Genomic DNA, 26,289 nt, shown 5'->3' on the forward strand with positions numbered 1-26,289 from the left:
TTAGTAGCTGGATATTTAGAAGAGATGAAATGATAAATACTTCTCCCACTCTCTAAAGAGATATCTCTAAAATAAAATCTCTGAAAAGTACCTGCCTGCCTATATATTTTTGGAAGCTGGAACAGCTTTGTCCTGATGTCAGTCACTTCAGGTCATCATGCTCCTTTATTTAGCAAAGGTCACTCAGATTTCAGTAGCCATCAGCTTTAAATTTGACCTAAGTCTCTGTAGCCAAGATAAGGTTGGGACATGGCAATCATTTTTCGAAGGAGAATTTACTATGGCTTCAAGATCTTTAAGGTCAAGTTAGCCTAAGACCAGGAACTGGAAATTTAACACAGCACTATCCCATAGAAACTTCAGTAAAAATGGAAATCTCTATCTATATTGTCTTGTATGGTAACCACTAGCCAGCTACATCTGGTGACTGAGAACTTGAAATATGGCAAGTGTGACTGCAGAATTGAATTTTTAATTGTATCTCATTTTAATTAATTAAAATAGCCCTATGTGACTCATGAATACATACTGAACGGATCAGCTCTCAGTACACATTCATATTTGGGTTGTTACATCAGGAAATAAAATGTGTTTTTAAAAATTACAAAAGTCAGTATGTAGAGAAGTCAGTTGGTACAAAAAATCCAATCCTAAAAGGCTCATTTTTGTTTTGGAACATGTGGCTAAATTTCTCATCTTGGACATTCCTTTAATACTTTTCAGTTAGAAAAATGTGATGTCTACAAGGCACTGAAAGTTTAGTTCTCAAGCTTGATATTTAATATTTTTCCCTCAAGACCTTATAAAACTGCTTTAACTCCCCGTGGGATAATATTGAATACACTGTCATGGGACCTATCCTTATTAAATTACCATGTGTGAGATGCCCATGTCTCAAATTGTAGCAGGTGCAAAATAGAGTAGCAGGCAAGAGAGTGACAGTGACTTTTAACATCCACACCAGCTGGCAAAAGTGACAGGTGTTTAATTCCTCAGTCTTTAAAAATAACTGTTGAAAAGCCTGCACAGCAAAGCAAATATTTTCAAGTTTGTTTTTTAACTATGTTCAAGTTACCTTCCTGACATATATTAATGTAATATAATATTATGTGTTAATTTTTTGCCTTAAAGTATATTTAAAACAGCACACAGAACTTAATTTTTCTCCTTTATGAATGAAATAAACAATGATTGTCAAATTAGGGAAATAAAATTTTATTTTTCTCAAGCAACATTGTATCCAAAATAACTCTTGACATCTTTTTCTCTAACTGGATTTACATGTTTTTTTCCACAGTGGCAAATATACCTTGAAACTTAAAAGAGTAAAGGAAAAATACCTTCCTTTAAATTCTAAGTCGAGAGAAAAATTATGAATCCAAAGATTTAGTTAACAAACCAAGTCCAAAAAACAAAGTGATTAAATAGCAAGTATCTGGAATCCAAACTAAGAGTTATACTCTCTTGAAACCAAGGAAGAGCAAAATGATGGAATAATTCAAGCAATGATCTCAATTTTACAGTTTGGTGAGCGAGCCCCAGGCTAAGGAGAGGCAGTGCAAAAGGAAGGGTGAGGGGGTTTAAAACATCTGCTGAGAATTTTTCCGGAAATTTCATATCAAGATGCATTTTTTTTCAGTTATTCATTAATTTATGGTAGGAAAAAGTACTAGCTCTACCCTACTTTGTCCTCCACTTGCCAGCTCCTACATTGTGACTGGCCAGAGTCTGCTTTTACCATGACACTGAGAGGCGGAACCACTCTTTGGTTAGGGCCAATGTTGCCATGTCCTGTACCTCACACAGTAGACCTCATAGTCCGTTTCTCCTCCAGAGTCAAGGAATCTACAAAGAAATAGAGCATGCCGCTTCTGGAAACAACGCCCCCATTTCTACACACTCTGTGTACCCATGACCCCGGACTTCCTAGCCCAGATGGCCCCAAGCTTTCTTCCAAGAATAGGTGGGATTCTTCCTAGGTCTACCCTCCTAAAGGAAGACTACAAAACAAACACCAAGAGATGGCCAAAGTCAGCTGTTTTTGTTTTGTTTTGCTTAAAGTGAGGATAGAATTGACGTTAAGGTCCCTGCAGTGCAGGATGGAACTGGAGGTGGGAACTGAAGGAAGGCAGGCCACTATATCACCAAGGAGTCCAAGAAGTATAACTTGGCCTTCCAAGCTATTATGAAGCTATATTTGTCAAGGGAGTACCAGAGTATACATTATGGAATAGTTTGTTAATTTGACTGATAACTTTTAATCAATTTAAATTTATTTAAATTTATGATAAGTGGACCTCAATTTGAACTCTTGTCCCAGGCCTGCAAAAATAGGGGTGGACCTGCTGAGAAAAGACAAATTCAGATTTTCTGGGGGCAGATCTTTAGGTTGTCCATAAATACTCCAAATAACACTAGAAATATTTCTAGTACAGTTGAACTTTTAAAAAAATAATAGAGGTTAGGGCAATCAAGATGGCAGAATAGGAAGATCCTTAATTCAACTCTTCACACACACCAAAATGACAACTACCTACAGAGCAACTATGAAAACGACCTGAAAACTAACAGAAAAGATTTTCCACTGCTAAAGACATAAAGAATCATAGTGAGATGACAGGAGGTGCAGAGACATGACATAGTCAGGGCTCTAATCAGCAACCCACAAACAGAAGGGATATCACTGAATCAGTGGTAAAGAATCCATCTGCCAATGCAGGAGACTCAGGTTCAATCCCCAGGTCAGGAAGATCCCCTGGAGCAGGAAATGGCAACCCACTCCAGTATTCCTGCCAGGATAATCCCATGGACAGAGGAGGCTGGTGGACTACAGTCCATGGGGTCACAAAAGAGTTGGACATGACTGAGCACACCTGCACCCACAATTGTAAAGTCCTCCCTAAAGGGCAGGAACTCCAAGCTGCATATCGGGATTTCCAGCCTAAGTGTCCTTCACCATGAAAACAAGCCCCCAGAACATACTGAGACTTATGTTCAGAAGAAACTAGAAAGCTACAGAAAACAAAGACTGCTCTCAAAGGGTGTGCACAAAATTTCATGTTTTGAATTACAGTGCAGAGGCAGTAGTTTGAAAGGAGCCTTAGTCAGATCTATTTGTTCATCTTGGAAACCCTCCCAAAGAGAGAAGAAGAACCCTGGGACTCCCCCTGAGGATAGAGATGCTGGCAGCAGTCAATTTGAGCAGCACATTTGACAGCAGTAGTACTGGCACAGGCAAGAACAATTTTGGAATCCTCCCTCTAGCCTAATGAATGCCAGGAGGTTACCCACCCTACCAGAAAGTAGGCACTAGCCCAGCACATTCCGGCTGTGTAGACAGTCATGCGCTGACACATGACCCACCAGTGAGCCAGCACCGGCTCCATGCCCCTCTCAGCTCACATGGGAGACTGGGTGCACCAAAAAACTGGGAAAACCAGCAGCCTGCAAGATCACCTCACTCGTAATAGGAACAGACCCTACTCAGCGATCCTAACCACCCATAAAGAAATCTAAGCACCAAAGAATTGATGCTTTTGAACTGTGGTGTTGGAGAAGACTGTTGAGAGTCCCTTAAACTGCAAGGAGATCAAACCAGTCAATCCTAAAGGAAACCAACTCTGAATATTCATTGAAAGGACTGATGCTGACGCTGAAACTCCAACACTTTGGCCACCAGATATGAAGAGCCAACTCACTGGAAAGGACCCTGATGCAGGAAAAGATTGAAGGCAAGAGGAGAAGGGGACAACAGAGGATGAAATGGTTGGATGGCATCTCCAACTCAATGGTCATGAGTTTGAGCAAGGTCTTGGAGTTGGTGATGGACAGGGAAACCTGTCATGCTGCAGTCCATGGGGTGGCAAAGAGTCAGACACAACTGAGTGACTGAATGGAACTGAACCACCCATGTTTCCCTGAAGTTTCTGGGGACTGCTCCATGGGTACATTACACTCGAGTAAGGAAGGCATCCAGGCCCTAACCCCTGGAAAGACAATCCAAGACAATGAACAACTCCCCTCACACCCTTCCCCCCCAACCATTATTCTTGTGAATCTCTCGGATCTAAATCTCCTTTTCTAGAAACCAGCAAAAGATAAGTAACTGTATGCATTGCCAAGCAATAGAGATTTGGAGATAATTGATTTGCCCTAAATGATGTTAGCTGACCAGAGAGAATCTGTGCACTGGCCAAAAATACATCAAGTTGCCTTTTCCTCAACGCAAGTGGCTTGATTACAGTAAATGCAGATAGGCTTCTGAAAAATGCAATTTGGCTACCAGAACCCAACGGAACAACTGTGGAGCAGGGTAATGTAGGCCCTTCCTGGGGTCACTTGGCTTCTACCTTCCCTGGGCTGCTTAATAACCATTGTTCTTTTGCAGGTATATGGGCCCATGTACCTGATACTGTCTGATGTCCTTTTGGCTCCAAAAGATTTAGTTCAGTCGCTCAGTTGTGTGCAACTTTTTGCGACCCCATGGACTGCAGCATGCCAGGCCTCCCTGTCCATCACCACTCCTGGAGGTTACTCAAACTCATGTCCACTGAGTCAGTGATGCCATCCAACCATCTCATCTTCTGTCATACCCTTCTCCTCCCACCTACACTCTTTCCCAGCATCAAGGTCTTTTCAAATGAGTCAGCTCTTCTCATCAGGTGGCCAAAGTATTGGAGTTTCAGCTTCACCATCAGTCCTTTCAATGAACACCCAGGACTGATCTCCTTTAGGATGGACTGGTTGGATCTCCTTGCAGTCCAAGGGACTCTCAAGAGTCTTCCCAAACACACCACAGTTCAAAGCATCAATTCTTCATCTCTCAGCTTTCTTTATAGTATAACTTTCACATCCATACATGACTACTGGAAAAACCATAGCCTTGACTAGATGGACCTTTGTGGGCAAAGTAATGTCTCTGCTTTTGAATATGCTATCTAGGTTGGTCACAACTTTCCTTCCAATGAGTAAGAGTCTTTTAATTTCATGGCTACAGTCACCATCTGCAGTGATTTTGGAGCCCAAAAAAATAAAGTCAGCCACTGTTTCCACTGTTTCCCCATCTATTTGCCATGAAGTGATGGGACCAGAAGCCATGATCTTAATTTTATGAATGTTGAGCTTTAAGCCAACTTTTTCACTCTCCTCTTTCACGTTCATCAAGAGGCTCTTTAGTTTTTCTTCACTTTCTGCCATAAGAGTGGTGTTATCTGCATATCTGAGCTTATAGATATTTCTCCCAGCAATCTTGATTCCAGTTTGTGTTTCTTCCAGCCCAACATTTCTCATGATGTACTCTGCATATAAGTTAAATAAGCAGGGTGACAATATACAGCCTTGACGTACTTCTTCCCAATTTGGAATAATTCTGTTGTTCCATGTGCAGTTCTAACTGTTGTTTCCTAACCTGCATATAGGTTTCTCAAGAGGCAGGTCAGGTGGTCTGGTATTCCCATCTCCTTCAGAATTTTCCACAGTTTATTGTGATCCACACAGTCAAAGGCTTTGGCATAGTCAATAAAGCAGAAATTGATGTTTTTCTGGAACTCTCTTGCTTTTTCGGTGATCCAGCAGATGTTGGCAATTTGATCTCTGGTTACTCTGCCTTTTCTAAAACCAGCTTGAACATCTGGAAGTTCATGGTTCACGTACTGCTGAAGCCTGGCTTGGGGAATTTTGAGCATTACTTTACTAGCGTGTGAGATGAGTGCAATTGTGTGGTAATTTGAGCATTCTTTGGCATTGCCTTTCTTTGGGACTGGAATGAAAACTGACCTTTTCCATTCCTGTGGCCACTGCTGAGTTTTCCAAATTTGCTGGCATATTGAGTGCAGCACTTTCACAGCATCATCTTTTAGGATTTGAAATAGCTCAACTGGAATTCCATCACCTCCACTAGCTTTGTTCATAGTGATGCCTTCTAAAGGCCACTTGACTTCACATTCAAGAATGTCGGGCTCTAGGTGAGTGATCACATCATCATGATTATCTGGGTCGTGAAGATCTTTTTTGTACAGTTCTTCTGTGTATTCTTGCCACCTCTTCTTAATATCTTCTGCTTCTGTAGGTCCATACCATTTCTGTCCTTTATTGAGCCCATCTTTGCATGAAATGTTCCCTTGGTATCTCTGATTTTCTTGAAGAGATCTCTAGTCTTTCCCATTCTGTTGTTTTCCTCTATTTCTTTGCACTGATCACTGAGGAAGGCGTTCTTGTCTCTCCTTGCTATTCGTTGCAATTCTGCATTCAAATGTGTATATCTGTCCTTTTCTCCTTTGCTTTTCGCTTCTCTTCTTTTCACAGCTATATGTAAGGCCTCCTCAGATAGCCATTTTGCTTTTTTGCATTTCTTTTTCTTGGGGATGGTATTGATCCCTGTCTACTGTACAATGTCATGAACCTCTGTCCATAGGTCATCAGGCACTCTATCTATCAGATCTAGTCCCTTAAATCTATTTCTCACTTCCACTGTATAATCATAAGGGATTTGATTTAGGTCATGCCTGAATGGTCTAGTGCTTTTCCCCATTTTTTTCAATTTAAGTCTGAATTTGGCAATAAGGAGCTCATGGTCTGAGCCACAGTCAGCTCCCGGTCTTGTTTTTGTTGACTGTATAGAGCTTCTCCATCTTTGGCTGCAAAGAATATAATCAATCTGATTTTGGTGTTGGCCATCTGGTGATGTCCATGTGTAGAGTCTTCTCTTGTATTGTTGGAAGAGGGTGTTTGCTATGACCAGTGCATTCTCTAGGCAGAACTCTGTTAGCCTTTGCCCTGCTTCATTCTGTACTCCAAGGCCAAATTTGCCTGTTATTCCAGGTGTTTCTTGACTTCGTACTTTTGCATTCCAGTCCCCCATAATCAAAAGGACATCTTTTGGGGGTGTTAATTCTAGAAGGTCTTGTAGGTCTTCATAGAATGGTTCAACTTCAGCTTCTTCAGCATTACTGGTTGGGGCATAGACTTGGATAACTGTGATATTGAATGGTTTGCCTTGGAAATGAACAGAGATCATTCTGTCATTTTTGAGATTGCATCCAAGTACTGCATTTCAGACCCTTTTGTTGACTATGATGGCTACTCCATTTCTTCTAAGGGATTCTTGCCCACAGTAGTAGATATAATGGTCATCTGAGTTAAATTCACCCATTCCAGTCCATTTTAGTTCGCTCATTCCTAGAATGTCAATGTTCACTCTTGCCATCTTCTGTTTGACCACTTCCATTTTCCCTTGATTCATGGACCTACCATTCCAGGTTCCTATGAAATATTGCTCCCTACAGCATCTGACCTTGCTTTCATCACCAGTCCCATCCACAACTGGGTCTTGTTTTTGCTTTGGTTCCATCTCTTCATTCTTTCTGGAGTTATTTCTCCATTCCTCTCCGGTAGCATATTGGGCATTATTGACCTGGGGAATTAATCTTTCAGTGTCCTATCTTCTGCCTTTTCATACTGTTCATGGGGTTCTCAAGGCAGGAATGCTGAAGTGGTTTGCCATTCCCTTCTCCAGTGGACCACATTTTGTCAGAACTATCCACTATTCTAACCAAAAGGTTAGAATCTATAAAACTTCTAATCACTCAGGGAGAGAAACTATCAGGGTTCAGACCTGGGGACACTCAAACATGTCTAAATGCACCTGGGGAGATGCTCTGCTCCTCTCCCTGGGGTTATAACAATGTCCACACTCAGCAGTGAGGAGTTACAGAATGTAGACCTGAGCCCTCAGTGAGCCTCAAGAATAATAATCAGGACAAAAGGCAGAGAAGGAATTTTGACACCAGCCCAAAGCTCGTTAATGTTTCCCGGGAAACATAAGTTGGAGTCTAGATGATAAGGTCTAACCTCTTGTTTTGTGCTTGGTCAGGTTTCATTTGCTTGTAGGGGTTCGTGTTCAGAGGCCTTGCTCCTTACACGTTGGATTAGAACTCCCAGCCCAGGGCCGCTGCTCTGGATGCTTCAGCTCAGCGCACCCGCATAGGCACTGCTTCTCAAGATGGCGGCTGGGGACGTGTGTGGCAGTGGGACAACCAGCGCTGTGATCTGGAAGGTAAGCAGTACTGCACCTGCCCTGTAAGGACCCCGCTGAAAGACCCATATAAAGCAGTCGCCCCCACCACAGCCTGCTGGGGACAGCCAGTGCCCTAGAGCAGCAGTCCCCAAACTTTTTGGCGCCAGGGACCAGTTCCATGGAAGAACACTTTTCCATGGGGGTAGGAGGTGGTTTCAGTATGATTTAAGTGTGTTACATTTATTGTGCACTTTATTTCTATTATTATTATATCAGCTCCACCTCAGATCATCAGGCATTAGATCCCCAGGGTTGGGGACCCCTGTTAGAGCATGAACTCACACCTCTCCATTCTCCCATGAAAGAATAAGGCTTTCCAGTTGCTTCTGAATGGAACTCAGTCTCCATCTATTGAGACCCGCAACACCAGGTAGGAGAAACCTTGTTGGGGTCCGACTGAAAGTTCGGTAACAGACTTAGAGAACAAAAAAATTGTTGCCAGAGCTGTGAGGGGGTGGGGGTGGGGTTGCTTAATAGGTAAAGAAATTAAGAGGCACAAATTTCCAGTTACAAAATAAATATGGCATAAGGAATATGGTCAACAATATTGTATTATATTTGTATATTTGTATGTAAATAACTTTGTTTGTAGACAGATGGTTACTAGATTTATTGTGATGATAATTTCATGATGGATGTAAATGTCAAGTCACTGTGTAGAACACCTGAAACTACATAATCCTGTTACATCAACTGTATTTCAATAAAGAAAATGTAAAATTATAATAGTTGAATACCTTCATCAATAATCATATAGGTGGCAAAGAAGAGTTCAAGTAGCAAATAGGTTAGGCTTTTCTTTCTATCCTTGAAAAGACAAAAAAATTATTGTCTTTTCCTAGTTTATTTCTCCAACCTGTGAAGGAGAATATCAACTCATCCTGTAGGGTGGGAAAAAGTGTACTGCTGTAAGAATAGTAGTATATAATCAATAATGCTTGGTGGTACAATTAAAAAAATGTGAGCTTAAAAGTGATAAGTAAAAATGTATTGGGGGAAATATTTTTATACTTTTTCAAAGTTCACTAATGATAGCTCATCTATAAAAGCATACTGAGTGGTAAATCATTTAATTCTAACTGGGAAAGCTTAATTGGAAATACAATTCAGCAAAAGTGGCCAAATGGCAAACATATACTCCCTCTTGCTCACTTTTACACTGCCATCAGCTAGACTTTCTTGGGAAGAATACCTTAAATGGCAGGCAGGTGCTCTGAAGTCAGGCTTAGGTTAAAATGCTACTGCTCTCACTTTTGAACTGTGTGACTATGGTGCAGTTTTTTGACCTTTGCAAATCTCAAAGTTTGTTTTCTATAAAATGACATTTACTAAGGCTGTTTTGTAAATTAGAATAAATTAAGAATGTGAATTATTTTGCATGCAGCAAGCATTCAAATATTTTTCTTCTCCTTTTCTTTACTACTAGCCTCTGAGTTTTTTAGGAAGTATTGGATTACATCTGTAATAACTCCCCACTGCCTAGAAGATAAAATTCAAAGATTATCAAGATACACAGGATCTTCTAGGAAATTTTTCAGTTTTTGTCTCCTGCTATTTTAATTATTCTTCTGCTGAAGGATGTAGTGGGTAAGTGATGTAAAGATGTGGTGGCACAGACTTGTTCTGTCACATCCTACATGGGTAACTTTATTATATTAATAGTATATATAAAATAGACTAGGGCGCCCTGCCATAAGAAGTAAATGAGACAACATATAAGGTGCCTATGTAAGGCTTACTTATTGTAAGGGCTAAATAAACAAACTCATGATTTTTATTATAATTATCGCCTCTTGAAATTGTTATGAAAATGTCTATTCAGAAAAAATATGTTACATCTTCAATACTTTTTTCAAGTCTTATTTCTTCTACTGACTTTCCTCACTTCCCTTACCCACACTCACCAATGTGTGCCTGTAGTACCTTGTACTTATTATAGCTATAATATTCTATAAATATTTGTCTGTGTCACAGCATAGCTATATCTTCAGGACTAGAACATAGTTGGCACTAAATAAATATTAACACTTGTATCCTGAATGTTTAAGTGAGTAATAAAAAAAACAGTAGGTAACCAGTAAAAGTTTTACAAATGTATTAATAAACTAACAAATATAGGAATGTATTAATAAAGGGAAAACTCCCACAGTTACAGGTAAGATAACCTTGAAGTATGTCTCTTCCTTCAGAACCAGATGGCAAATGGGTACCAACTCTTTTCAATTGGTAGTGTTTGTCTGAAACACTTTTTTTTTTTTTTTTTAGCAAGCATTATATAGCCCATGTTTAATAGAAAAGAATGTTGTTCTTGATTAGAACTGGAAGAAAGTGTGTGAATGTTATGGCATCTGACATAAGACGAGAGGGGGAAATAGTGACATGCATGCCATGAATTTGCTGCTCCTAAGAGCCTAGGGAGTTTTCTTCATCAAATGAGTCTATTCCAATAACATTAAATATTATAGACACTATTGAACTGATCACTTATTTTAAATCATTCATTTGGGCTCTGCTATGTTTAGACACCTCAGTGAACAAAATGTTTTTAAAAGAAGTATTCTTCATGGATTTATACTCTGTTGATGGAGGAAAAAAATAATCAAATATACAATTAAATATCATAGGAAGTTAGAAAGTGATAATACTAGAAAAAAACATAAATTAGGGGAGATGGACTAGAGAGCCCCAAGGGATAGGAAGGGTAGGGACAGGAAAAGTAGGGAAGGCCAGAGAAAGTTGAGGGAAAAGCTGAAAGTAAGTTAACCCAGTGACTGAATGTCTTTTAATTGTGAAAAAAGTTTATTCTCTATAGTAATCTAAGTCATTCTGTTATTTCCCCTTACCAACATGAGTTCAGAGTTCATCTGTCAAATTCATTCTGTTGTAGTCCTTGAACATCACATGGGAAGTAAAATCTACCAATATTAATCCAGTAAAATTAGTGCATCTCTGCAGTTGATTTTGTCTCAGTATTCCAAATTCAAGTTCCATTAGTTTTTTTTTTTAATTTTATTTTATTTTGAAACTTTACATAATTGTATTAGTTTTGCCAAATATCAAAATGAATCCATCACAGGTATACATGTGCTCCCCATCCTGAACCCTCCTCCCTCCTCCCTCCCCATACCATCCCTCTGGGTCGTCCCAGTGCACTAGCCCCAAGCATCCAGTATTGTGCATTGAACCTGGACTGGCATCTCGTTTCATACATGATATTTTACATGTTTCAATGCCATTCTCCCAAATCTTCCCACCCTCTCCCTCTCCCACAGAGTCCATAAGACTGTTCCATACATCAGCGTCACTTTTGCTGTCTCGTACACAGGGTTATTGTTATCATCTTTCTAAATTCCATATATATGCATTAGTATACTGTATTGGTGTTTTTCCTTCTGGCTTACTTCACTCTGTATAATAGGCTCCAGTTTCATCCACCTCATTAGAACTGATTCAAATGTATTCTTTTTAATGGCTGAGTAATACTCCATTGTGTATATGTACCATAGCTTTCTTATCCATTCATCTGCTGATGGACATCTAGGTTGCTTCCATGTCCTGGCTATTATAAACAGTGCTGCGATGAACATTGGGGTACACGTGTCTCTTTCCCTTCTGGTTTCCTCAGTGTGTGTGCCCAGCAGTGGGATTGCTGGATCATAAGGCAGTTCTATTTCCAGTTTTTTAAGGAATCTCCACACTGTTCTCCATAGTGGCTGTACTAGTTTGCATTCCCACCAACAGTGTAAGAGGGTTCCCTTTCCTCCACACCCTCTCCAGCATTTATTATTTGTAGACTTTTGGATCGCAGCCATTCTGACTGGTGTGAAATGGTACCTCATAGTGGTCTTGATTTGCATTTCTCTGATAATGAGTGATGTTGAGCATCTTTTCATGTGTTTGTTAGCCATCTGTATGTCTTCTTTGGAGAAATGTCTATTTAGTTCTTTGGCCCATTTTTTGATTGGGTCATTTATTTTTCTGGAGTTGAGCTGGAGGAGTTGCTTGTATATTTTTGAGATTAGTTGTTTGTCCGTTGCTTCCTTTGCTATTATTTTCTCCCATTCTGAAGGCTGTCTTTTCACCTTGCTGATAGTTTCCTTTGATGTGCAGAAGCTTTTAAGGTTAATTAGGTCCCATTTGTTTATTTTTGCTTTTATTTCCGATATTCTGGGAGGTGGGTCATAGAGGATCCTGCTGTGATGTATGTCAGAGAGTGTTTTGCCTATGTTCTCCTCTAGGAGTTTTATAGTTTCTAGTCTTATGTTTAGATCTTTAATCCATTTTGAGTTTATTTTTGTCTATGGTGTTAGAAAGTGTTCTAGTTTCATTCTTTTACAAGTGGTTGACCAGTTTTCCCAGCACCACTTGTTAAAGAGATTGTCTTTAATCCATTGTATATTCTTGCCTCCTTTGTCAAAGATAAGGTGTCCATATGTGCGTGGATTTATCTCTGGGCTTTCTATTTTGTTCCATTGATCTATATTTCTGTCTTTGTGCCAGTACCATACTGTCTTGATAACTGTGGCTTTGTAGTAGAGCCTGAAGTCAGGTAGGTTGATTCCTCCAGTTCCATTCTTCTTTCTCAAGATCGCTTTGGCTATTCGAGGTTTTTTGTATTTCCATACAAATTGTGAAATTATTTGTTCTAGCTCTGTGAAGAATACTGTTGGTAGCTTGATAGGGATTGCATTGAATCTATAGATTGCTTTGGGTAGTATACTCATTTTCACTATATTGATTCTTCCAATCCATGAACATGGTATATTTCTCCATCTATTAGTGTCCTCTTTGATTTCTTTCACCAGTGTTTTATAGTTTTCTATATATAGGTCTTTAGTTTCTTTAGGTAGATATATTCCTAAGTATTTTATTCTTTCCATTGCAATGGTGAATGGAATTGTTTCCTTAATTTCTCTTTCTGTTTTCTCATTATTAGTGTATAGGAATGCAAGGGATTTCTGTGTGTTGATTTTATATCCTGCAACTTTACTATAGTCATTGATTAGTTCTAGTAATTTTCTGGTGGAGTCTTTAGGGTTTTCTATGTAGAGGATCATGTCATCTGCAAATAGTGAGAGTTTTACTTCTTCTTTTCCAATTTGGATTCCTTTTATTTCTTTTTCTGCTCTGATTGCTGTGGCCAAAACTTCCAAAACTATGTTGAATAGTAATGGTGAAAGTGGGCACCCTTGTCTTGTTCCTGACTTTAGAGGAAATGCTTTCAATTTTTCACCATTGAGGATAATGTTTGCTGTGGGTTTGTCATATATAGCTTTTATTATGTTGAGGTATGTTCCTTCTATTCCTGCTTTCTGGAGAGTTTTTATCATAAATGGGTGTTGAATTTTGTCAAGGGCTTTCTCTGCATCTATTGAGATAATCATATGGTTTTTATTTTTCAATTTGTTAATGTGGTGTATTACATTGATTGATTTGCGGATATTGAAGAATCCTTGCATCCCTGGGATAAAGCCCACTTGGTCATGGTGTATGATCTTTTTAATGTGTTGTTGGATTCTGGTTGCTAGAATTTTGTTAAGGATTTTTGCATCTATGTTCATCAGTGATATTGGCCTGTAGTTTTCTTTTTTTGTGGGATCTTTGTCAGGTTTTGGTATTAGGGTGATGGTGGCCTCATAGAATGAGTTTGGAAGTTTACCTTCCTCTGCAATTTTCTGGAAGAGTTTGAGCAGGATAGGTGTTAGCTCTTCTCTAAATTTTTGGTAGAATTCAGCTGTGAAGCCATCTGGACCTGGGCTTTTGTTTGCTGGAAGATTTTTGATTACAGTTTCAATTTCCGTGCTTGTGATGGGTCTGTTAAGATTTTCTATTTCTTCCTGGTCGAGTTTTGGAAAGTTGTACTTTTCTAAGAATTTGTCCATTTCTTCCACGTTGTCCATTTTATTGGCATATAATTGTTGATAGTAGTCTCTTATGATCCTTTGTATTTCTGTGTTGTCTGTTGTGATCTCTCCATTTTCATTTCTAATTTTATTGATTTGATTTTTCTCCCTTTGTTTCTTGATGAGTCTAGCTAATGGTTTGTCAATTTTATTTATCCTTTCAAAGAACCAGCTTTTGGTTTTGTTGATTTTTGCTATGGTCTCTTTTGTTTCTTTTGCATTTATTTCTGCTCTAATTTTTAAGATTTCTTTCCTTCTACTAACCCTGGGGTTCTTCATTTCTTCCTTTTCTAGTTGCTTTAGGTGTAGAGTTAGGTTATTTATTTGACTTTTTTCTTGTTTCTTGAGGTGTGCCTGTATTGCTATGAACTTTCCCCTTAGGACTGCTTTTACCATGTCCCACAGGTTTTGGGTTGTTGTGTTTTCATTTTCATTCGTTTCTATGCAAATTTTGATTTCTTTTTTGATTTCTTCTGTGATTTGTTGGTTATTCAGCAGCGTGTTGTTCAGCCTCCATATGTTGGAATTTTTAATCATTTTTCTCCTGTAATTGAGATCTAATCTTACTGCATTGTGGTCAGAAAAGATGCTTGGAATGATTTCTATTTTTTTGAATTTACCAAGGCTAGCTTTATGGCCCAGGATGTGATCTATCCTGGAGAAGGTTCCATGTGTGCTTGAGAAAAAGGTGAAATTCATTGTTTTGGGATGAAATGTCCTATAGATATCAATTAGGTCTAACTGGTCTATTGTATCATTTAAAGTTTGTGTTTCCTTGTTAATTTTCTGTTTAGTTGATCTATCCATAGGTGTGAGTGGGGTATTAAAGTCTCCCACTATTATTGTGTTATTGTTAATTTCTCCTTTCATACTTGTTAGCATTTGTCTTACATACTGCAGTGCTCCCGTGTTGGGTGCATATATATTTATAATTGTTATATCTTCTTCTTGGATTGATCCTTTGATCATTATGTAGTGACCTTCTTTGTCTCTCTTCACAGCCTTTGTTTTAAAGTCTATTTTATCTGATATGAGTATTGCTACTCCTGCTTTCTTTTGGTCCCTATTTGCATGGAAAATCTTTTTCCAGCCCTTCACTTTCAGTCTGTATGTGTCCCCTGTTTTGAGGTGGGTCTCTTGTAGACAACATATGTAGGGGTCTTGTTTTTGTATCCATTCAGCCAGTCTTTGTCTTTTGGTTGGGGCATTCAACCCATTTACGTTTAAGGTAATTACTGATAAGTATGATCCCGTTGCCATTTACTTTATTGTTTTGGGTTCGAACTTATACACCGTTTTTGTGTTTCCTGTCTAGAGAATATCCTTTAGTATTTGTTGGAGAGCTGGTTTGGTGGTGCAGAATTCTCTCAGCTTTTGCTTGTCGGAAAAGCTTTTGATTTTCCTACATACTTGAATGAAATCCTTGCTGGGTACAATAATCTGGACTGTAGGTTATTTTCTTTCATCATTTTAAGTATGTCTTGCCATTCCCTCCTGGCTTGAAGAGTTTCTATTTAAAGATCAGCTGTTATCCTTATGGGAATTCCCTTGTGTGTTATTTGTGGTTTTTCCCTTGCTGCTTTTAATATTTGTTCTTTGTGTTTGATCTTTGTTAATTTGATTAAAATGTGTCTTGGGGTGTTTCGCCTTGGGTTTATCCTGTTTGGGACTCTCTGGGTTTCTTGGACTTGGGTGATTATTTCCTTCCCCATTTTAGGGAAGTTTTCAACTATTATCTCCTCAAGTATTTTCTCTCCATTAGTTTTAACAAATAAAACAACACAATACAACTTGAGAGATTCCTTGGTGGCTTAGATAGTAAAGAGTCTGCCTGCAATGTGGGAGACCTGGGTTCAATTCCTGGGTTGGGAAGATCCCCTGGAGAAGGAAATGGCAACCCAATCCAGTATTCTTGCCTGGAAAATCCTATAGATGGAGGAGCCTGGCAGGCTACAGTCCATGGGATGGCAAAGAGTCAGACACGACTGAGTGACTTCACTTTTAATACAACTTTATGCTACAAAATGTACACATATACTCAGGATTGAAAAGATCCCAAGGTGTTATTTTTTTTATGTTCTTTCTCTTCCTTAAAAAAAAAAAATTTTAATGGGAGGATAATTGCTTTACTATGAAATTTTCATTTGTTTCCATGTTTTCTTTATGTAGGCATTCTTGATAGCTTGCTGCTGCTGCTGCTGCTGCTAAGTTGCTTCAGTCGTGTCAGACTCTGTGCGATCCCGCAGATGGCAGCCCACCAGGCTCCCTGGTCCCTGGGACTCTCCAGGCAAGAACACTGGAGTGGGTTGCCATTGCCTTCTCCAATGCATGAAAGTGAAAAGTGAAAGTGAAAAGTGAAAGTCACTCAGTCGTGTGTGACTCTTAGTGACCCCATGGACTTCAGCCCACCAGGCTCCTCCGTCCATGGGGTTTTCCAGGCAGAGTACTGGAGTGGGGTGCCACTGCTAGCTTAGTAGGGGATATATTTTTGATTTTGTAATTAGCAATTAGAAACAAAATAAAAGTTTCTTTTAATTTTTAAATCACATAAACATCGTGAACTAATACCAAAAGGAAATCTCAGTAACAAAAATTTTATTTAAAGACAAATACTTGGTTTTAAAAAAAAAAAAGAGCAAAAGGAAGTTTAGGATTTAAAAGAAATGGGTGTCCAAATAAAAATTAAATATTTCATGAAAGCTTCCTTACCATTACCAAATAACCCAGTTTTCATTCAGTTTGTTTTCTGTTAAGAAGTACTTTATGAGAAGGTTCAAGTTTTCATTTATTTTGGTAAATATTGCTAAGCAAGGTAATCCTGGCTTGTTGGTTTCTTTGCTCTTAGCTTTTGCTCTCATAATATGCATGTACTATCTATCCAAGATGAAGATAAGGCCAAGTGTCAGACTTCTTCCAAGTAAAATCATTTGATTTGACTTTTGCATTGGTGGTCAGAACAAAGCTAATGGAGGTGATGGAATTCCAGTTGAGCTATTTCAAATCCTAAAAAGTGATGCTGTGAAAGTTCTGCACTCAATAGGCCAGCAAATTTGGAACACTCAGCAGTGGCCACAGGACTGGGAAAGGTCAGTTTTCATTCAAATCCCAAAGAAAGGCAATGCCAAAGAATGCTCAAACTACCTCACAATTGCACTTATCTCACATGCTAGCAAAGTAATGCTCAAAATTCTCCAAGCTAGGCTTCAATAGTACATGAACCATGAACTTCCAGATGTTCAAGCTGGATTTAGAAAAGGCAGAGGAACCAGAGATCAAATTGCCAACATCTGCTGGATCTTCAAAAAAACAAGAGTTCCAGAAAAAAAAAAACATCTACTTCTGCTTTATTGACTATGCCAAAGCCTTTGACTGTGTGGATCACAACAAACTGTGGAAATTTTTTCAAGAGATGGGAATACCAGACCACCTGATCTGTCTCCTGAGAAATCTGTATGCAGGTCAGGAAGCAACAGTTAAACTGGACATGAAACAACAGACTGATTCCAAATCGTGAAAGGAGTTTGTCAAGGCTGTATATTGTCACCCTGCTTATTTAACTTATATGCAGAGTACATCATGCACAATGCTGGGCTGGATGAAGCACAAGCTGGAATCAAGATTGCTGGGAGAAATATCAATAACCTCAGATACACAGGTGACACCACCCGTATGGCAGAAAGTGAAGAAGAACTAAAAAGCCTCTTGATGAAAGTGAAAGAGGAGAGGGAAAAAGTTGGCTTAAAACACAACATTCAGAAAACTAAGATCATGGCATCCAGTCCCATCACTTCATGGCAAATAGATGGAGAAACAATAGAAACAGTGAGAGACTTTATTTTGGGGGCCTCCAAAATCACTGCAGATGGTGACTGTAGCCATGAAATTAAAAGACACTTGTTCTTTGGAAGAAAAACTATTACCAACCTAGACAGCATAATAAAAAGCAGAGACATTATTTTACCAACAAAAGTCCATCTAGTCAAGGCTATGGTTTTTCCAGTAGTCATGTATGGATGTGAGAGTTGGACTAAAAATAAAGCTGAGTGCCCAAGAATTGATGCTTTTGAACTGTGGTGTTGGAGAATACTCTTGAGAGTCCCTTAGACTGCAAGGAAATCCAACCAGTCCATCCTAAAGGAAATCAGTTCTGAATGTTCATTGGAAGGACTGATGCTGAAGCTGAAACTCCGATACTTTGGCCACCTAATGTGAAGAACTTACTCATTTGAAAAAACCCTGATGCTAGGAAAGATTGAAGGTGGAAGGAAAAGGGGACAACAGAGGATGAGGTGATGGGATGGCCTCGCTGAAGTGATGGACATGAGTTTGAGTAGGCTCCACGAGTTGGTGATGGACAGGGAAGCCTGACGTGCTGCAGTCCATAGGGTCACAAAGAGTCGGACACGACTGAGTGACTGAACTGACTGAAATGACTTGGTGGTCAGAAAGCTCAGAATAAATTTAATACATTTATAATTCTCCACATACATTTATTTTTTTCTGTAAATCTTTTACCTCAATTTTTACCTTTATCTTTAACCTTTATTTTACCTTTATTTATATTCTCCCTATAGAAAGCACTTTTACTGTTTGGTAACAATTGATGATATAAACTATAATAACCATATTGATAGACTTTGTGATTTCACCTTTCCAGATATAAACTTTATTTACTACCCATGAAAATCAACTTGCTGAATCAAATTTTTAAAAGATGATAAAATGGTTCATAAGATTTCTGGACAGCAAGCATTTTCCAACAAATAATATTTCAATGAGTAATGTGTGACTAAATGAGAAAGATTTAATGTCCCTTGAAATTCACATGGTTTTAGAGTGAGTTTAACATATTATTTGCTGAGTTTGCTAAATCCAGATAAAAGAATTAAAGTTTTGTAAACAATAAAAATTTTCATTTTTTTCTTGTTCCAACTGAAAAAGAAAAAATCAAAAGTGAAAAGTGACACAATAAAATAATGTAAAATGTGAAGACCCTCAAGGGAGTAGGAATGATAAAATGGACTCCCTTATAGTGTGTTTCCTTCCTTCAGAGATCAAACTGGTATTTGAAAGGTCCTTCATAATAACCTATATATAACCAGAATTAAAATTAAAATCCCATGACATTACTTTCATTGATTGTGGCAAAGTAGGAAGTCAAGAAACACCTGGAGTCATAGGCAAATTTGGCCTTGGAATACGGAATGAAGCAGGGCAAAAGCTAATAGAGTTTTGCCAAGAAAATGCACTGGTCATAACAAACACCCTCTTCCAACAACACAAGAGAAGACTCTATACATGGACATCACCAGATGGTCAACACCGAAATCAGATTGATTATATTCTTTGCAGCCAAAGATGGAGAAGCTCTATACAGTCAGCAAAAACAAGACTGGGAGCTGACTGTGGCTCAGATCATGAACTCCTTATTGCCAAATTCAGACTTAAATTGAAGAAAGTAGGGGAAACCACTTAGACCATTTAGGTATGACCTAAATCAAATCCTTTATGATTATACAGTGGAAGTGAGAAATAGATTTAAGGGCCTAGAGTTGACAGATAGAGTGCCTGATGAACTATGAACGGAGGCTCATGACATTGTACAGGAGACAGGGATCAAGACCATCCCCAAGAAAAAGAAATGCAAAAAAGCAAAATGGCTGTCTGGGGAGGCCTTACAAATAGCTGTGAAAAGAAGAGAAGCAAAAAGCAAAGGAGAAAAGGAAAGATATAAGCATCTGAATGCAGAGTTCCAAAGAATAGCCAAGGAGAGATAAGAAAGCCTTCTTCAGCGATCAATGCAAAGAAATAGAGGAAAACAACAGAATGGGAAAGACTAGGGATCTCTTCAAGAGAATTAGAGATACCAAGGGAACATTTCATGCAAAGATGGGCTCGATAAAGGACAGAAATGGTATGGACCTAACAGAAGCAGAAGATATTAAGAAGAGGTGGCAAGAATACACAGAAGAACTGTACAAAAAAGATCTTCATGACCCAGATAATCACGATGGTGTGATCTCTGACCTAGAGCCAGACATCCTGGAATGTGAAGTCAAGTGGGCCTTAGAAAGCATCACTACGAACAAAGCTAGTGGAGGTGATGGAATTCCAGTTGAGCTATTTCAAATCCTGAAAGATGATGCTGTGAAAGTGCTACACTCAATATGCCAGCAAATTTGGAAAACTCAGCAGTGGCCACAGGACTGGAAAAGGTCAGTTTTCATTCTAATCCCAAAGAAAGGCAATGCCAAAGAATGCTCAAACTACCACACAATTGCACTCATCTCACACGCTAGTAAAGTAATGCTCAAAATTCTCCAAGCTAGGCTTCAGCGGTACGTTGAACCATGAACTTCCAGATGTTCAAGTTGGTTTTAGAAAAGGCAGAAGAACCAGAGGTCAAATTTTCAACATCTGATGAATCATCGAAAAAGCAAGAGAGTTCCAGAAAAACATCAATTTCTGCTTTATTGACTATGCCAAAGCCTTTGACTCTGTGGATCACAGTAAACTGTGGAAAGTTCTGAAAGAGATGGAAATACCAGACTACCTGACCTGCCTCTTGAGAAACCTATATGCAGGTCAGGAAGCAACAGTTAGAACTGAACATGGAACTATTTGGTTCCAAATAGGAGAAGGAGTACGTTGAGGCTGTATATTGTCACCCTGCTTATTTAACTTATATGTAGAGTACATCATGAGAAACGCTGGGTTGGAAGAAGCACAAGCTGGTATCAAGATTCCCAGGAGAAATATCAAAAACCTCAGATATGCGGATGACACCATCCTTATGGCAGAAAGTGAAGAGGAACTAAAGAGCCTCTTGATGAAAGTGAAAGAGGAAAGTGAAAAAGTTGGATTAAAGCTCAACATTCAGAAAACTAAGATCATGGGATCCAGTCCCATCACTTCATGCAAATAGATGGGGAAACAGTGGAAACTGTGGCTGACTGTATTTTTTTGGGCTCCAAAGTCACTGCGGATGGTGATTGCAGCCATGAAATTAAAAGACGCTTACTCCTTGGAAAGAAAGTTATGACCAACCTAGACAGCATATTCAAAAGCAGAGACATTATTTTGCCAACAAAAGTCCATCTAGTCAAGGCTATGGTTTTTCCAGTGGTCATGTACGGATGTGAGAGTTGGACTATGAAGAAAGCTGAGCGCAGAAGAATTGATGCTTTTGAACTGTGGTGTTGGAGAAGACTCCATTCTAAAGGAGATCAGTCCTGATCTCCTTTAACATCATTGGAAGGAATGATGCTAAAGCTGAACCTCCAATACTTTGGCCACCTCATGTGAAGAGTTGACTCATTGGAAAAGACCCTGACGCTGGAAGGGATTTGGGGCAGGAGGAGAAGGGGACGACAGAGGATGAAGTGGCTGGATAGCATCACCAACTCGATGGACGTGAGTTTGAGTGAACTCCGGGAGTTGATGATGGACAGGGAGGCCTGGTGTGCTGCAATTCATGGGGTGGCAAAGAGTCGGACATGACTGAGCAACTGAACTGAACTGAAAGGTCAGTCTTGTCGCCTGATGATTTTCTGAGCTGTATCAGACAGGTTGTGGAGAACAAAAGTCAATTACACATATTAAAGACATTTTTTCCAAATGGCAAACTCTTGATTCTTTAGTTCAGTTCAGTTCAGTTGCTCAGTCGTGTCCAACTCTTTGTGACCCCATGAATCACAGCACGCCAGGCCTCCCTGTCCATTACCAACTCCCGGAGTTCACTCAGACTCACGTCCATCGAGTCAGTGATGCCATCAGGGAGAGAAATTAGGTATTCATATCACATAGGTTTGCTCCTCGAAAAAAAGCAAAACCAGGAAAATTTGTCTAGGACAAAGGATATGTTTTTCCAGTTTACTGTAAAATCTGTAATGAATGTTCTTTACTCTGCTGTGGTCTTTTAGACACAACTGCAACCTAACTCTAGTATCTGCATAGGGAGTATTCTATGACATGAGTGTTTGTGTATGAGTTTTTGAGTTTCCCCTTTTGTATGTTTTATTCTTTTGGACACTATTTAGTGACATTTTTATCACTTCTCATATACCAAATACTGTTGTTTTTCTTTGTTTTGCCTCCAGTTAAATCACTGCTTCCAACTCTTTTTGTGGCATTTCTTACCAGCTAACCCTTCCCCTTTGTCCAGCCATACTATCTGGGTTTGTGCAGTGGATTGCACCTGTCTTTCTGAAATTATTTGAATATGTATTGCATTTTGTACATATTCTATGAAAATGAATTGAAAACTGAAAGTGTTTATGATATTGATAAGGAGCATAGTTTCCATAAATCCAAAACAAATCAACAGGGATGGAAATCATTAAGTACATCAAAGCAGCAAATCAGCCTCAACTCCTTATTCATGTGTTGCTTGACTAGGTATTCAATTACAGTAAAAGAACAAAATTAAAGAACTTGTATGAAATCCTGGGAATGTATAATTTAACACTGTGACTAAAAGGTAAGGAGGATTCCCTTTATTTTGTAAGTCTTTAGGTCCACACTGGAGAAGGCAATGGCACCCCACTCCAGTACTCTTGCCTGGAGAATCCCATGGACGGAGGAGCCTGGTGGGCCACAGTCCATGGGGTCGCTAAGAGTCGGACTAGACTCAGCGACTTCACTTTCACTTTTCACTTTCATGCGTTGGAGAAGGAAATGGCAACCCACTCCAGTGTTCTTGCCTGGAGAATCCCAGGGATGGGGGAGCCTCGTGGGCTGCCTTCTCTGGGATCGCACAGAGTCAGACACGACTGAAGCGACTTGGCGGCGGCAGCAGCAGCAGGTCCACACTTGCAATACAGCTTTTCTGCATACCTTGTAGTATTTTTTTCTCTCTTGACTCACGTATTTTGCCTTTATTTTCTCTGTACTTTGTTTTCTCTTTCATAGCCTATTGGCTTTATTTGCTTTAATAAGCTTCTTCATTCTTTTTGAAATGAGGTAGAACATATAATTATGAATTAAATATTTATTGAATAAATGATGGCTTGCTTACCATTTTATAAAGTACTGAGGAAAGTTATTTGCATTTGTTTTGCTCTTTGAGCAGACCGCTGTGATAGAAGGTTATGTGCTAAAAAGTCAGAAAAATTTAGATATGAGACTATAGGCAAGCCACTCGATCCTGCTGTATTTCTTTTTCCCTTTCTTTAAAAACAGGGATTAAAAATATCTCCCCAGCTATGATAGAGATTAAACAGCCTGTCCACTAAGTGCCCTTGTCTGAATTTGGCATGTGTAGCAGTTATTCTCTGTATATAGGTATGGATAGATAGAGGTATATATAGATATATGAAATACATAGTTGTCAGTAATTATATATGTTGGGGGGGGGTATAATTTCCTCAGTTCTGTCTTGCCACAGCAAAGATTTGAAATGACAGACCAGTGTTACAGCTCGGTTACAGCTCAGTTTTATTTAGCAAATAAAGGATAGTATACCCTCGAGGCATGAGGGCAGGCTGACACCAAAGGAGAGGCCTCAGTCCGTCTTGGTTTCCTCTTTTTATATGTTTGTCTGCTCCCCCATTGGGCCTGCCCTATGAAAATTGGGCTAGCCAAGAACAGGCCATGTTTGTTTCACCTGAAGTTCTCACTCCAGTCCATGGATTTTCTTTTGTTCTGTTTTCCAGACTTTTCCCTTTCTTTGTCTTTTAGTCCCTGCCATCTTGGACTCCTTTTTCCTGTTCTAACTACCTAACATTCCCCCCTCAAGAGATGGGAGGGCAAATCGTTGGGAGCAGGGGCATCACACACTTCCTGCTGAGCTGGGAGGGTGAGGGGCATTGGGCCTTCCCCCTCTTGCTAGTCTCAAGCCTCAGAGTCCTTACAGCAGTGTGCATCTCAGGGTGAGGAATATTTTCTGTGGTTGGATGTAGTTTTATACATCCTTGTTGAACTAGCACTGCATTTCATAGCTTGTTGACCTGGGGAGAGACAAAATGGGCTAAACAGTTGATAATACATGGAGCAATCATAAGCAGCATCAATATGGTGATAACAGGAGTTAGTAGGGGAATTCAGTTCAGTTCAGTTCAGTCACTCAGTCATGTCTGACTCTTTGTGACCCCATGAATCACAACACTCCAGGCCTCCCTGTCCATCACCAACTCCTGGAGTTCACTCGAACTCATGTCCATCGAGTCAGTGATGCCATCCAGCCATCTCATCCTCTGTCTTCCCCTTCTCCTCCTGCCCCCAATCCCTCAAAGCATCAGGGTCTTTTCCAATGAGTCAACTCTTCGCATGAAGTGGCAAAGTATTGGAGTTTCAGCTTCAGCCAACTCCAAATCCCCGCCCCCCCCCGCCTTGCCAGGAGAAGGATCCCTCAAAGAGAGATTGTAGCCACCCTGAGAACTCTCCAGCTCATTCTTTGATATTCCGTAGGATTTGAATGTTTATCTTGAGGACTGTGAGACTTTCTTTAACTTAGCAGAAGTACTTACCCAGAAACAACATGTCTCATTCAAGATGGCTCAAGACCCTCCTTGTTCAGGGATCAGGAGATCTATCTCCTATCTATGTTGGAATACAATCCCTGCCAAGTTATGTTGGCTCTTTAGAGCTATCCTGAGAAAAGTTATCCCCAGAAACTTAATTTTGGGGGTGTTTATCTGAATGGCACACATTTGTAGTCCTATATAGGTTTCTGAGAGCTCCCAGGGGCTCACAGGTGTACTGAATGTCCTCTTCTGCTTTCTTTCATGGCTTGACTTATGAGTAGTGAATCCAGGAGTCATGTCCTGGAAACTTGATTGCTGTGGGGGTAGAAAATATTACAGGAAAAGTGAAGAGTAACTAAAAAGTCTCTTGATGAAAGTGAAAGAGGAGAGTGAAAAAGTTGGCTTAAAGCTCAGCATTCAGAAAACTAAGATCATGGCATCTGGTCCCATCAGTTCATGGGAAATAGATGGGGAAACAGTGGAAATAGTGTCAGAATTTATTTTGGGGGGCTCCAAAATCACTGCAGATGGTGACTGCAGCCATGAAATTAAAAGACACTTACTCCTTGGAAGGAAAGTTATGACCAACCTAGATAGCATATTCAAAAGCAGAGACATTACTTTGCCAACAAAGGTCCATCTGGTCAAGGCTATGGTTTTTCCAGTAGTCATGTATGGATGTGAGAGTTGGACTGTGAAGAAAGCTGAGCACAGGAGAATTGATGCTTTTGAACTGTGGTGTTGGAGAAGACTCTTGAGAGTCCCTTGGACTGCAAGGAGATCCAACCAGTCCATTCTGAAGATCAGCCCTGGGATTTCTTTGGAAGGAATGATGCTAAAGCTGAAACTCCAGTACTTTGGCCACCTCATGCAAAGAGCTGATTCATTGGAAAAGACTCTGATGCTGGGAGGGATTGGGGGCAGGAGGAGAAGGCGACGACAGAGGATGAGATGGCTGGATGGCATCACTGACTCGATGGATGTGAGTCTGAGTGAACTCCAGGAGTTAGTAATGGACAGGGAGGCCTGGCATGCTGTGATTCATGGGGTTGAAAAGAGTTAGACATGACTGAGTGACTGATCTGAGCTGAACTGAATGACAAAGGAGTGGGTTTTCTAGTCCTGTTAGGGGCATTAAGAGTATTTTAATAATAAGTAGGGTGGAGTGATGTTGCCTACAAGGGGCATGGTCCTGGTTGTAGGAGTTAGTAAGTGGCTTAAGAACAAATCAATAAGAGGCAACAGACCAGATGTTCCATAAAAGTGGAGTGGGGATTTGATCCAGGGGTATGTTTGTAACTTTAGGAGAAGGGTGGTAAGGGTTTGGGCCCAAACGGCCTACAGGGCTAACACCCAAAGTGGCAAACATTATCCCTGGAAGCCCAATTGCCCTTGAAGGTGCCACCAACAGGTGGACTTCTAGCAGGCATTGTGTGCCTGTCACCTGCCCTAGTGAGTCCACTGAGAGGTGCTGTTGACACACACATTGTAGAGAACATGGAAGATGAAGGCCTGAATCTCTAGAGAGATTGGATATTATATTATATTATACAGTATATTATATTATATTATATATATGTATATATATACATATATATATGTATATATATATACAGATATTATATTATACAGTATTTCCCTCCCAAAGGCTAGCTATTTTCTGGTTGTCCCTTCAGAAGATTGTAGAGGCAACATTGTGAGCCCTGACGGGGCTCAGGAAAAGAGCATGAAACAGGAGGGAAGAGGGCAGGGCACAAGTTTTGAAAGAATGACATAGCCCAAGAGCATAACATAAACCAATTAAAATCAAATGGGTCCAAGATGACAGACAAGTCAAGTTCAACTAAAC

At 39.7% G+C, this 26,289-nt stretch overlaps 2 long non-coding RNA genes across 6 annotated transcripts in view; one reads left to right on the forward strand and one right to left on the reverse strand.

Moving 5' to 3' along the window:
- The window catches only part of LOC147377918 (uncharacterized), a 147,085-nt gene that overhangs the window by 119,826 nt on the left and 970 nt on the right, over positions 1-26,289 (reverse strand). The window lies entirely within an intron of this gene.
- The window catches only part of LOC147377920 (uncharacterized), a 45,554-nt gene continuing 19,856 nt past the window's right edge, over positions 592-26,289 (forward strand). For 2 of the 4 annotated variants that reach the window (XR_015142488.1, XR_015142490.1), the window contains exons 1-4: positions 2,758-4,312; positions 7,871-8,053; positions 8,291-8,444; positions 9,501-9,661. This is a non-coding gene — a long non-coding RNA (uncharacterized LOC147377920). Of the gene's footprint in view, positions 4,313-7,870; positions 8,054-8,290; positions 8,445-9,500; positions 9,662-26,289 lie in introns of all 4 variants that reach the window. The other 2 variants (XR_015142489.1, XR_015142491.1) reach the window with 2 other exon arrangements.

The sequence above is a fragment of the Bos grunniens genome, chromosome 2 (assembly GCF_055505025.1).
Source record: "Bos grunniens cultivar Pamir isolate PY7600 chromosome 2, Bosgru_T2T1.0, whole genome shotgun sequence".
In the NCBI taxonomy this organism is placed as follows: Eukaryota; Metazoa; Chordata; class Mammalia; order Artiodactyla; family Bovidae; genus Bos; species Bos grunniens.